The sequence below is a fragment of the Notamacropus eugenii genome, chromosome 1, assembly GCF_028372415.1.
Source record: "Notamacropus eugenii isolate mMacEug1 chromosome 1, mMacEug1.pri_v2, whole genome shotgun sequence".
In the NCBI taxonomy this organism is placed as follows: domain Eukaryota; kingdom Metazoa; phylum Chordata; class Mammalia; order Diprotodontia; family Macropodidae; genus Notamacropus; species Notamacropus eugenii.
Window position 1 is genome coordinate 190,373,899 of NC_092872.1, and position 12,983 is coordinate 190,386,881.

General features: G+C 38.8%; 1 long non-coding RNA gene across 1 annotated transcript in view; it reads right to left on the reverse strand.

The window, feature by feature from the left end:
- Positions 1-3,325: 3,325 nt before the first annotated feature.
- LOC140513083 (uncharacterized) overlaps positions 3,326-12,983 on the reverse strand; it is a 31,215-nt gene continuing 21,557 nt past the window's right edge. Inside the window, exons 2-4 of the long non-coding RNA XR_011970060.1 lie at positions 6,338-6,405; positions 4,151-4,246; positions 3,326-3,859 (exon numbers count right to left, since the gene is read on the reverse strand). This is a non-coding gene — a long non-coding RNA (uncharacterized lncRNA). The remainder of the gene's footprint in view (positions 3,860-4,150; positions 4,247-6,337; positions 6,406-12,983) is intronic.

Genomic DNA, 12,983 nt, shown 5'->3' on the forward strand with positions numbered 1-12,983 from the left:
CAGCTCATTTTACAGATAAGGAAACTGAGACAAGCAGGGTTAAGTGACTTGATCAGGGATCACCTAGCTAGTAAGTGTCTAAGGATGGATTTGAATTCCAGAAGATGAGTCTTCTTGACTCCAGTCCTATCCACTGTACCACCTAGCTGTTCCATTCATCTCTCCAGCCAAGGGCAAAAAGAATTTTTTGAATTTAACTACTGGGGACTGGGGGTTGGGGGAGAAATTGTGAAAGAGGAGGAAGAAAGGGCTCTGGTTATTCATAGCCTATTCATAGTTAACCCTGGGAAGATCAGCTTGACTGCAGTCTTTTCCAGGAAACTTTGTTCAACAATGCTAACCAACCCTAAATTCTTCCTTCTTTAAATTCCATTGTAACTGACTGTCTATGCTACACAATGTAGCACTTTACTAAATGCAGTTAAACCTTCACTATGAAGAATCCTTATAGAAAGAATCTATTTGGATAGCTAAATACATTAAAACTTAAAAAAAAAAAAAAACCTTAATCATTGTTTCCCGCAGAGTAACTTCATGTATATATTTTTTAATTTATTTTTTTTAAATAGCTTAACAGAAAGAACGATACAAATAAAACATATCTGAGGTCTTTAGGTGGTGAAGGTGATAGAGTGCTGAACACAGAGTCAGAAAGACTTGAATTCAACTCTTGTCTCAGACACTTAGTTGGTTGTATGATCCTGGACAAGTAACTGAACTTCTAGCATCCTTTCAGGACCTCAGTGGTGGCTGTGGTTTCAGAATAAGAAACTTCAGCACATCTGTCCTGAGAGCTCTATCCTGTTAAGTCAAAAATGAAGGGGAAACTTGTTAGCTAGTGAAGTTCTGGACTCCACACTGTTATAGGAGCCATGAGTTTAAAATAACTGTGCCTTTCATGTGGTAGGCTGACGACTCTGAGATTAATGGGAAGCTTGGAGGGAAGCTTGGTTAGCTCTCCTCTGAAAACAAAGAAATTGAAAACCTTTGCTATAAGGGTGCCAGGTCTTTGTTTTTTTCCTGCTTTCTATTTTATTAAACATCATATGCTATAAAATTTCATTAAATGCTTTTTGTATTGAATTCACGCATCATCTGATGAGGTAGCATAGCAGAGTGGATCGAGTGGTGCTAGGACCTGGAGTCAGGAAGACTTATTTTCCTGAGTTCAGATTTGGTCTCATCCACTTATTAGCTGTGTGAGCCTAGGCAAGTCACTTAACCATATCTGTCCCATTTCCTCATCCAACCTGCTGGCTTCCCTGGCTTCCTTTAAGTTCCATCTCAAATCCCATCTTCCATAGGAAGCCTTTCCTAACCTCACAATTCTAGTGCCTTCCTTTCTTAGCCTGTTTGTATATGTTTGTTTGCTAGTTGTCTCCCCCATTAGATAATACATTCCTTGAGAGCAAGAATTGTCTTTCACCCCTTTTTATATCCTCATTGTTTAGCATAGTGACTAGTATATAGTAAGTGCTTTAAAAATGTTTATTGACTGATAAATGACTATATGGGCAAGTCTCTTAGTTTCTCTGAGAGTCAATTTCCTAATTAGTAAAGTGAGAAAAATAATATCCTAAAACTTATTCCATAAACCTTAGAGCATGGTGATGCCTACAGTGGTTGTTGTTTGCCCCTACACTAAATGGTCCCAAATGGTTATACTTTTAGTTCTTGAGTCTGGTTGTTATAGTTTTTCTTTCTCCTTCTTTGGTCTCTGTTATCTGTCCTGGAGCATTAGATTATTTAAGGACAGGGATCTTATTTGTATGCTCAGTATTTAACAGTGCCTGGCATTTAACAGGTGTTTAATAAATGTTTATTGAATTAAATTAACCTGTTGTGATTTTCAAGTCTAAATTACTAATTTTAGTGTGTTGTAGGCCTGACTAGCCTTTTCGGTGGGAAGTTATTCCAGTGCCTATCACACAGTAGGGCTTAATAAATGCAAGGTTCCTAACTGATTAATTGATCCTTTCTATCTTTTTCCTGACTTTGACACTTTCCTTTTATTTAGTGATCTCTTTTCCCTACTCCACCCTCGCCTGTCAATGTGGTACAAGCAGAGTCTAGCCATTGACTGCCTCATATCTGTCTACTGCTGAGGTGACTGCATATTGGCTGAACAGGTCAGAGGCACAAGGCATAGGGCCTCAGGCAGTGATCCAGAGGGCTATGATCTTAGATCTCTGGTCCTCTAACATAAAGGGGAACAAAGAGGTCATTCTCTTAGTTAATCAGACTGTGTCCTAGACCCTACCATGAAGCCTGGAACCAGTCTGACAAAGACATGAGTTAAGGACATGCTTATTACCCTCTCCCTTTCCTTCCTCCACTCCACAGGCAGGCCAAGGTCAAAGTGATATTGTGCAACTGTCTAATAACTCATATTGTCCCATCTGGATATGACAAATCATGACTTTTGGAATCGTAAATAATCAGAATTGATAAGTTCCAAAACACTGCTGAACAGCCACATTGGTGGTTGTCCGCCTGCTTGCTTACCCGTGAACACCTGCTGACATGGCCAGTTGCTTAGAAGGAACTAGGTCCAGTCCTTCAATTACCAGAGTCTGGAAATTGACAACAGAGTTTGACTAATTGGATGCATCCTATCAGGAATCACGATGAGGAGACATGAACAGAATTATAGCCTCCTTCTTAATCATGCTCAGTCCTTTTCAAACACAACTCTCTTTCACTGTAGTGTTTCACTACCAGATTGAGCATGTTGCTGTTAGCAATTCTTAAGCTAGTAGGAACAGTGACTCTCAAACATCCTTGGAACAGAAAGGTAGGGCGTTTCTGCTCTTTGATGGATGAGCCTGGTGTTTTTAAAAGGGGCATATTCTGCATTTGTGAATTCTATTAAGAGTCCATGGATCAATAATCTCAGAAATTCTTAAATAATTTCCATCTGAGTAGGTCAGGAATCTGACAAACAGTATGGTAACATGGAACAAGCCCTGTCATAAAAGTCAGGAGGCACAGGTTGCAGTCCTGCCTTTGTCCCTAACAAGTAAAAAACTCTGTTAAGTTCCTTTCTCTCTTGACCTCAGTGTCTTCCTTTGCCAAATGAGGAGCTTAGACTGGTAGATTACCAAGATTCCTTCCAGTTCTGAAATTCAACGATTCTATGAAGTCAGACAATCAGCCAACATGTTTTCTACGTGTATAGTTGTCCCCTTGCCAGGTAGCAGGCCCCCAAGTAGTCCTTCTTCTTCCACTATCTCTCCTGTCCACTAAGCTGCCAGAATAACCTAAAACACAGATCTGACCATGTCACTCCTTCACTCAAAAGTTTTCTATGGTCCCCTAGTATCTCTTTATGATAAAATATTCCTCAGCATGGTCTTTATTTAAGTTTTTGCACCATCTGGCTCCAGCTTAATTTTCCTAACTTTACTTTACAGGCTCTAACTAAACCAGATGGACATGGTAGGTGCTACCCATCATGCACATTCTCTTAATACCTAGCATGAACTCTATTGTCTTCTTCAGCATTCTGAATCCTTTTATCCCTTCACAGCTCAGCTTAGGTGTTATAGTCTTGTCAGAAGCCTTTCCCAAACCTCTCCCTCATCTCCCCCCACCAAATTATTCATATTCTTTTCCTTTTCCAGCTACCTTGTATTTATTGCTATATCGCATCCCCTGCTTACTGAGGAGAAGGGAATAATTTACTCCTTACCTTTTGTCTCCTTGACAACCAGAATGATGCCTTGAGCATAGTAGTAGCAGTGTCAAAGTGACCAGAAGATTTGAACTTTGTCAGGGACACTTGAATTCAAAATCCTGCCTCCATTTACTTCACAGCTATTACCTTTGACCTGTCTTTTCTCAGTCTCAATTTCCTCATCTGTAAAATAAAGGTAATAATAATGCCTATCTCATATGGTAATGATAGCTATAACTATTGAACTATAAATTGAACTATAAATACTAGCTATGATCTTTGCTATTAATGGCAATATTTATAATAATACATTTTCATTCAATCAAATGCACTGAAAGAACCTCAATGATAAATAAAATACCAGGTATTCTCTCTTTAAATTTATCTTGGTCTTTGGAGGGCAGATAAGGATACAAAAAAGAGGACTTTTCTGAAAAAGACAGGAGAGAAAAGCCTAGATTTATAAATTTTTACCTGAAATTCTCATCAAAAACAAGTCCTAGGTTGGAGTAGACTTGATCATATCCACAATGAGTCAATCTCAACTTGTATTTGGGGTTGGTGAATTCACTAGAGGCAAAGACAATTTGTAGAGGAAAGTTATTCTACCTCAAAAACTGAATAAGAAAAGGTCAGATATCCCCTATCTTGGTTGTTCTGTAACAAATGGAGGTCTTGAGTTTCTAGAAATATTTGCATCACTCTCTTCTAAAACTGAATAAGGCAACATCCATCCAATGCGCTGGGTCTAGATTTACTAGTTAATAGAAATATATTTCTCCTTCATATCTCAACACTTACATATCAACCAATAATATTTTTCATTCTTGTTCCCACCCCCCCCTTCATAGAAAGGAATATTTGAAGTACTTCACACATAAGCCTTGGGAGGGGTCAATGATATTCCAAAGGCAGAGTGGTATAATGGAAAGGTGCTGAACTGATTGATCCATCTACTGATTTGGAATGAGAGGACTTGCATTAAAATCCTGGCTCTATCATTTTTCTCTCTCTGCCTGCACTAATCAGTTAACCCCTTGATGTCTCATTTTCTTCATCTATAAAAACAGGGAATTGGAGTAGATGGCCTGTAATAGCTTTTCCAGCTCTAAATATTCTAGAAATCGAATTTTAGATTTGAAATCAATAAACTTTGTCTCGGTCTCAGTTTCCACATGCGTAAAATTTGGGCTAGATGATTCTAACTCTGAAGTTCTTGTATTCATTATATTTTTATGAAGCACTTTACAGATGACAAAGCACTTCACATACATTATCTCTACCAAGGCAGGTAGATGGTGCAAGTATTAATGATTATCATAACCCCTAGACTCCTAGGCCAGTATTCTTTCTCTGATATTTCATCCTACCATGAAGGACTTGGAGTAGCTTATCTCTAAATTGTCTTTCAGTTCTAACATTCCATGGCATGAGGGAGAAAAATCACTTTAACTTGAAGGTAATGAAGATGATGACAGAAATATATATCCCAAGAGTCTCACTTTCTTTTTGCTTATTTGATCATTTCTCTTCAACATCTCCATTGTCTGTGGGAGGGGACATGAGAGGAAGTGATCACAATGTAATAGCACCATGTATAATGGTAATATTCAGAAAGCAATTCATCCAAGACATATAAGTACTTACTATGTGATAGTCACAGTGCTAAGCATGAAGGAGACAAAAGGAAGTCCTTCTGACGGGGGAGAAAACAAGTAAACATAGACACCATAAATGTAACATGAATAAACACACACAGACACAAAGTAATTAAATAGTAGTTTGGGAAAGACAGTGCTAGCAATTGGGGAATCAGAAAAGCCTTCACGTAGAAGATGGTGTGTAAGTTTGCATGTGAACATTCACCCAACAAAGGAAGAAGCAGCCCATCTGCAGGGGGACAGAAACTATGCATTCCTAGGAGCCCACTACCTCGATAGAGAATTTTCCTCCTTTTCTCCTTTTTCTTTTTTTCATTGATTTAAAATCTTCTGCTGCTAGAAATCAGACTTTCTCTGTGTCTTTCTGTCAGTATCTCTCTCTCTCTCTCTCTCTCTGTGTCTCTCTCTCTCTGTCTCTTTGTCTGTCTCTGTCTGTCTGTCAGTCTGTCTGTCTGTCTGTCTGTCTCTCTCCCCCCCCCCCACCCCAGATCTTGTTCCAAGTTAATCCAAGACTGGCATGTTCTTCGATGGAAAGACTGGTAGTGGTGAGAGGACAATCTCTAACCACCTCCTTTCTCCCATCCCTACCCTAATAATGTTGAGGGCCAGGATGGAGTACAGTTGACAAGTTCAGGATAGACCTTCAGGGAAACTGTTCTTTGAGACTGTGCTCATTTTCATTCTGAATGGCTCTCCATGCCCCCTGGATGTTGCTACCTCCAAGACAAACAAGAGAACTACAGAATACAAGGGATATGTAAAATAGATGCCCTCTAGGCCAAATCATTAGGATGGGAGAGGAGCAGTATATTGCATAGACTTCTAGTTTCTGTCCATAAATACGCTGACCCTCGGATCAATAAACGGAGTTGGCCTATCTTCTTCCGCCTGCCTGTGTGTCTTTCTTCTTCACCACATCACTGCTGTGTGGGGACGCAGGCCGTCCACCACATGATAATATCCCCCATTCCCTCAAATGCCACCTTTCTTCCCTCCTTACCTCAATAACATCCTTAACAGTGGTCTCCTAGTCTTCAAACCCATGTCTTCACTATCAGAGGCTCCACCCTGTGATGAAATATGTATGAAATTGATTAGACCTGGTTTTCCCATCAAATGTATAAGGGATGGGAATGGAACTGGGATTTCACTAGTATAGGGAACTCCCAGATAAAGGAACACCCTCCACCAAAGTTGATCAGCTCCTTCACTGCAATTCATCATCTTAGAAAATTGCCTAGAGCCCTGAGAGGACTGATTTATCCAGGGTTACACAGCCAGTATGCATCACAAGTAGGACTGGATCCAGTATTCCTGACTGGAGAACCAGCTCTTTACTTGTCCTGACCTGCATCTCTTCAAATGTAGACAAATTCTAATTCACCTGCAATTTGTATTCAAAAGTTTCCCATTAACAGGAACTTGTGTCTTTGACTTTCAACAAGGCATTTAAATACAAAGGCAGGGCAGAGAAGGGAGTCTCTTTCTCCCTGTTTGTTGTTGTTGGTAGTGATAGAAACCCTTGAAAAACTTCTATGTGTTTGCTAGAGTTCCAGAGGGGGAGGAAGAAGCTGTGAGATTGTATTCCCTAATCCATGAGATCCTCAGAAAAAGAAAAGAAAGGACAAGGAACTGGATCTGACTTAAAAGGATTTCCTATACTATGTTTATCTTAGGGGCTATGGGGGGCCCTAATCCTAAGGCTCCCCTAAGACCTCAGCCTTCCATTCTTGTTCCCCAATTACAAAGCTCCTAACTCTACCCCTCCCTCCCTCTGCTCCCTATTCCTGCCCTGCCAGAAGACTTTTCCCAGGCCGTCTTTGTCGGACCAAGTTTCTCAGGCTGCCTAGCTTCACACAGGGCCAATGAATACATTTGAAAGGCATGAGAAAACTTGGTAAAGCTAAATGAACTTGCAGAGATTTGGTGGGGGTAGGGAGGGTGGTGGAGAGAAAGAGCTAACACAGGCCTACAGAGAATGACATAGCAGCTCTATATGACCTACTTATCCAGAGAGTGAATTAAATGATTTTGTACTTTTATTTTTTTAAACTGGAAGCAAGCCCAAGGAAAGAAAGAAATGAAAACTTTCACGTAGAATGTCCGAGAGGAAGACCCTTAGAGACCAACTAGTCCAACACTTTCATTTTAACACTGCCCTCTCCCATCTGCCTTCTTTCTGGTCTCATTGCTACTACCATCCCAGTCAAGGCCTTTACTATGGCAACAGCCTCTTGGCTGGTTGCCTTGCCTTCTAATGCTACACTCATTATTCTGTACTATTCACCTTTGTTCCAACTTAACCTCCTGCTTCCTTTCCTTTGCCCATGTCATTCCTTTTTTGGACTGTCCAGCCTTACCTTGACCCCCATTTTTGCCCTTTGAAATACTACCCATTGAACTCTGATCAACACAATGACCAATCCACAATTCCCGAGGACTGATGATACAACACACTGCCCATCTCCTGACTGAGAGGGGATGGACTCAGAGTGCTGATAGAAACTTTTTTTTTTAAACATGGCCAATGCAGGGATTGTTTTGTTTAAATATTAATGTTTGTAACAAAGTTTTTGTTTTTCTTGCTTTCTCAATTAAAGGAAGAGGAAGAGGGAGAAAAGGTAGATTTTCACTTGAAAATGAACTAAAATTTAGTTAAAAAAAAAAAGAAATCTTATCCTTCCTTTGAGGAATACCTCAAAAGTCAGCTACCTAGAAAACTTTCCAGATCATCCTCCAATCAGAAGTGATCTCTTCCTCTTCTACATTAATATAGAACTTGGTTTGTACCCATTTCATGTTACTTATCAGTCTAGTTTGTATTATACTTCTTTGTGTATATACCATTTTTGTCTTTGATCTAATTCCTTGATAAGAGGGATCATAGGATTTATAACTTTGTACCCCAAACAGTTCTTAGTGGAGGGTCATGCAAATAGGAGGCATTTATTGAATGAATTAAATTGAGGTGAGGCTAAAATAAATTCAAAAGCAGGTAAATTAGAACTGTAATCCAAACTGGAAATCATGACCCAAAGTATTTGATAGAAAGCTGATAACTACTCTCCTGCTACACACTCCCTAAGATGTTGAGAACAACAAATTTTGTGAATTTTGTTCTTTATTTAAACATGAAAACTTTAAAAAGAGTGAATTCACCATTTACTGGCCAAGATAGTGGAATAAAGACAGGGACTGGCCTTCACTCTCCTCCAAATCCCTCTATATATCTTTAAATAGTGACTCTAAACAAATTCTGGAGTGGCAGAACCCACAAAAAGACAAAATGAAAGAACTTCCCAGTCCAAGACAATTTAGAAGGTCATCAGTAAAGGTCTGTTACACCAGAGTGAGAGAGGAGCATAGTCTAGCACAGGCTGCACCAATGTAGACCTGGACCCAGCAAACCCAGAATAGACCTTGGGGCAACTCAATCAGTAGCAGCAGTGGTGGTTTCCAGACCTCTTAGCCCAAAGACACCAAAGACAATTTAGAAGATCAGCAGGAAAGTCTGTTGCACTACAGTGAGAGAGGAGCAGTCTAGAACAAGTAGCATAGCCCTGGCCCCAGCAAACCAGGAGCAGACCTTAGGAGCCACTGAATCGGCAACAGCAGCAGCTGCTTCTGCAGCTCTCAGCCCACCGATGGTAAGGAGGCCAAACAACTGATCAGAAAGTGATTACAGGGATCTCTTTGCTACTGTTGAGGCAGGACTCTGTTGCTAAGCCCATACTTAGATCAAGGTTGCAGTGCTGGATTGCAGTCCTAGAGCAAAGAGGTGCACTAGCACGACAGAGCTTGCACCCACAGTGGAGCAGGGACCCTCGTCACAATTCCAGGGCAAAAAAAGTGCTTATGGTCATTCACAGACCAGAATACAAGCCAGGAAAGCAGTACGCTCCTCTTCTTAGATTATACAACCTTGAAAGAACTGAAAGCTTACAGGTCCCTAGAAATATCTCTGAAAACAGCTGTACAAAATCCCTGAAGCGTGGGACAGTACACCCCCCACACTGAGAGCAGAGCCCTATTTTAACAAAGACTTAAAAGTCAAATAATAGGCTTGGAAAATGAGCAAACAAAAAATTCTGACAATAGAAAATTACTGTAGTGACAAGGAAAATTAAAACACACACTCAGAAAAAGACAAGTTCCTACATCCAAAGTTTCCAAGAAAACTATGAATTGGTCTCAGGCCATGGAAGGGTTCAAAAAAGATTTGGAAAATCAAGGAAGAAGTAGAAGATAAATTGGGAAAAGAAATTAGAGTAATGCAAGAAAATCATGAAAAATAAACCAATAACTTGGTAAAGAAGATACACACACACACACACACACACACACACACACACACACACACACAATACTGAAGAAAACAACACCTTAAAAAATAGACTAGGCCAAATGGTAAAAGAGGCACAAAAACTCACTGAATAAAAAAGTTCTAAAAAAGTAGAACTGGTCAAATGGAAAAAGAGGTATAAAAGCTCACTTGGAAAATAATTGCTTAAGTATAAGAATTGAGCAAATAGAGGTTAATGACTTTATGAGAAATCAAGAAACAATAAAGCAAAAGAATGAAAAAACAGAAGACAAAGTGAAATATCTCATTGGAAAAAGAACTGATGTGGAAAATAGATCCAGGAGAGATAATTTAAGAAATGCTAGACTACCTGAAAGCCATGATGAAAAATAGAGCCTAGACATTATCTTTCAAGAAATTATCAAGGAAAACTGCCTTGGTATTCTAGAACCAGAGGGTAAAATAGAAATGGAAAGAATCTACCAATCACCTCCTGCAAGAGACCCCAAAATGAAAACTCCAAGAAATATTATAACCAAATTCCAGAACTCCCAGGTCAAGGAGAAAATATTGCAAGCAACCAGAAAGAAACAATTCAAATATCATGGTGCCACGGTCAGGATAACACAAGATTTAGCAGTTTCAACATTAAAAGACTGGAGGATTTGGAATATGATATTCTGAAGGGCAAAGGAGCTAGGATTACAACCAAGAATCACCTACCCAGCAAAATTGAGTATAATCTTTCAGGGGAAAAATGGATGTTCAATGAAATAGATGACTTTCAAAGATTCTTGATTAAAAGACCAGAGCTGAATAGAAAATTTGACTTTCAAATACAAGCCTCAAGAGAAATATAAAAAGGTTAACAGGAAAGGAAAATCATAAGGGACTTAATAAGATCAAACTGTTTGATTGTTACTTTGGATAATACTTGTAACTTATAAGAACTTTCTCATTATTAGGACAATTAGAAGGAATATATATATAGACAGAGGGAATAGGTGTGAGTTGTATATGAAGGGATGATATATAAAAAAATTCAAGTGTGAGAAAGAGGAATATACTGGGAGAAAGGGAGATGTAGAATGGAATAAATTATCTCATGTAAAAGAGGCAAAAAAAAGCTTTTACAGTGGAGGGAAAAATGGGGGACAGGAGGGAGAATAAGTGAACCTAACTTTCATCAGAATTGGCTCAAAGAGGGAATAATGACATGCACACTCAATTGGGTATAGAAATCTTTCTTTCCCTATAGGAAAGTAGGAGGGGAGAAGGATAAGAGAAGGAGGTAGGGTAATAAAAGAGAGGGCAGATTAGGGGAGGGATAGCCAGAAACAAAATACTTTTGAGGAGGGACAGAGTGAAAGCAAAGAAAGAATAAAATAAATAGGGGAGGGAATAAGATTAAGGGAAATACATTTAGCAATAATAACTGTGAAAGGAATTGTGAAGCAAGTTTCTCTGATAAAGACTTCATTTCTCAACAATATAGAGAACTGAGTCAGATTTATAAAAATAAGAGCCATTCCTTAACTGATAAATGATCAAAAAATATGAATAGTCTTCAGATGAAATAATCAAAGCTATCACCATATGAAAAAATGCTCTAATTCACTATTGGTTAGAAAAATGCAAATGAAAACAATTCTGAGGTACTGCCTCATACTTATTAGATTGACAAATAGGACAGAAAAGAAAAATGACAAATGTTGGAGGGGATGTGAGAAAAGTGGGACACTAATGCATTGTTGGTGAAGTTGTGGACTGATTCAACTTGGAACTTTGCCCAAGAAACTATAAAACCATACATACCCTTTGATCTAGCAAGATCATGCCTACCCTTTGACAATACTAGATCTGTATCCCAAAAGACATAAAAAACAAATAGGAAACATACACACATACACTCTATATGTATAACTATGTACAAAAATATTTGTAGCAGCTCCTCTATGGTAGTAAAGACTTGGAAATTGAAGGGATGCCCATCAATTGGAAATGGCTAAACAAATTGTGGTATATGATTATGATAGAATGCTCATCTGATGTAAGAAATGATGAACAGGGTTGCTCTCACAAAAGTCTGGAAGGACTTACATGAACTGATGCAAAGTGAAATGTTCTGTGTACAAAATAACAGAAATATTGTAAGATGATCAGCAGAGAATGATTTAGCTATTTTCAGTAATACAATGATCCAAGACAACTTTGAAGGACTTGTGGTGAAAAATGCTATCCATCCCAGACAAAGAATAGATGGTGTATGAATACAGATTGAAGCACATTTTTTAAAGTTTCTTCATTTTTCTTGAACAATTTTGGGAGTGTGGGGTCTATGTTTTCTTTCACAACATGACTATTATGGAAATGTTTTGCATGATCTCACATATTTAACCTATATCAAATTGCTTGCCTTCCCAATGAGGGGAGGGAAGGAAGGAAGGGAAAGAATTTGGAATTCAAAGTTTTAAAAGCAAATGTTAAACACTGTTTTTACATATAGCTAGGGAAAAATAAAATAATAAATAATTTATTTTTTTAAAAGAGTAGATTCAAACAACCAATGAGTTTTAAAAGTTCAGTTTACCAGAAGAATTGGAAATATTTTAGATTTTGTTTTCAAAATAATGACTTTTTTTCTTTACTGAAATCAGTTTCTCGTTTTCTAGCTAGGTATTAACATGGTCACAGTCACAACTCTTGCTGATGGGAAGATGTCAATTATTAACCTCCCTGTACATAACTATTGTAGCTGTTCTGACAAACTATGCTAGGATCGCGGATTTAGAACTGGAAGGGACCTTCAAGGTCACCTATTCTAACTCCCTCATTTTCCAGATGAGACAGTTCAGACTCAGGGGTATTAAATGATTTGACCAAGCTCACACAGACCCTAAGTGGTGAAGATAGGATTTAAACCCAGACCCTTAGACTATAAATGCAGTGATTTTTCCAATACATCATGTTGCTGCTGAAACTGACCTTCTAGACCTGCCCCCTTATATCTAAAGCAAATCAACTGGCATGTGGGCTGAACATGGGCTTATCCAAGTCAGTCACAAGAGTATTTTGCGGATTGAAGTCAAAGGCAGCTATCACATTGATGGTAAAGTATTTAACTTGAAAACGTTATAAGCCAAAACTAAAGGGGAAAGAGAGTGAGTGCATGATTATTTGTTTGCAGATGACTGTGCACTCCATGCAGCCTCTGTCGCTGAGATGCAACAAAGTATGGATCGATTCTCTGCTGCTTGTGCTCATTTTGGCCTAACAATTAACACCAAGAAAACACAGGTACTCCATCAGACACCACCACACCATCCACATGTACAACCATCAG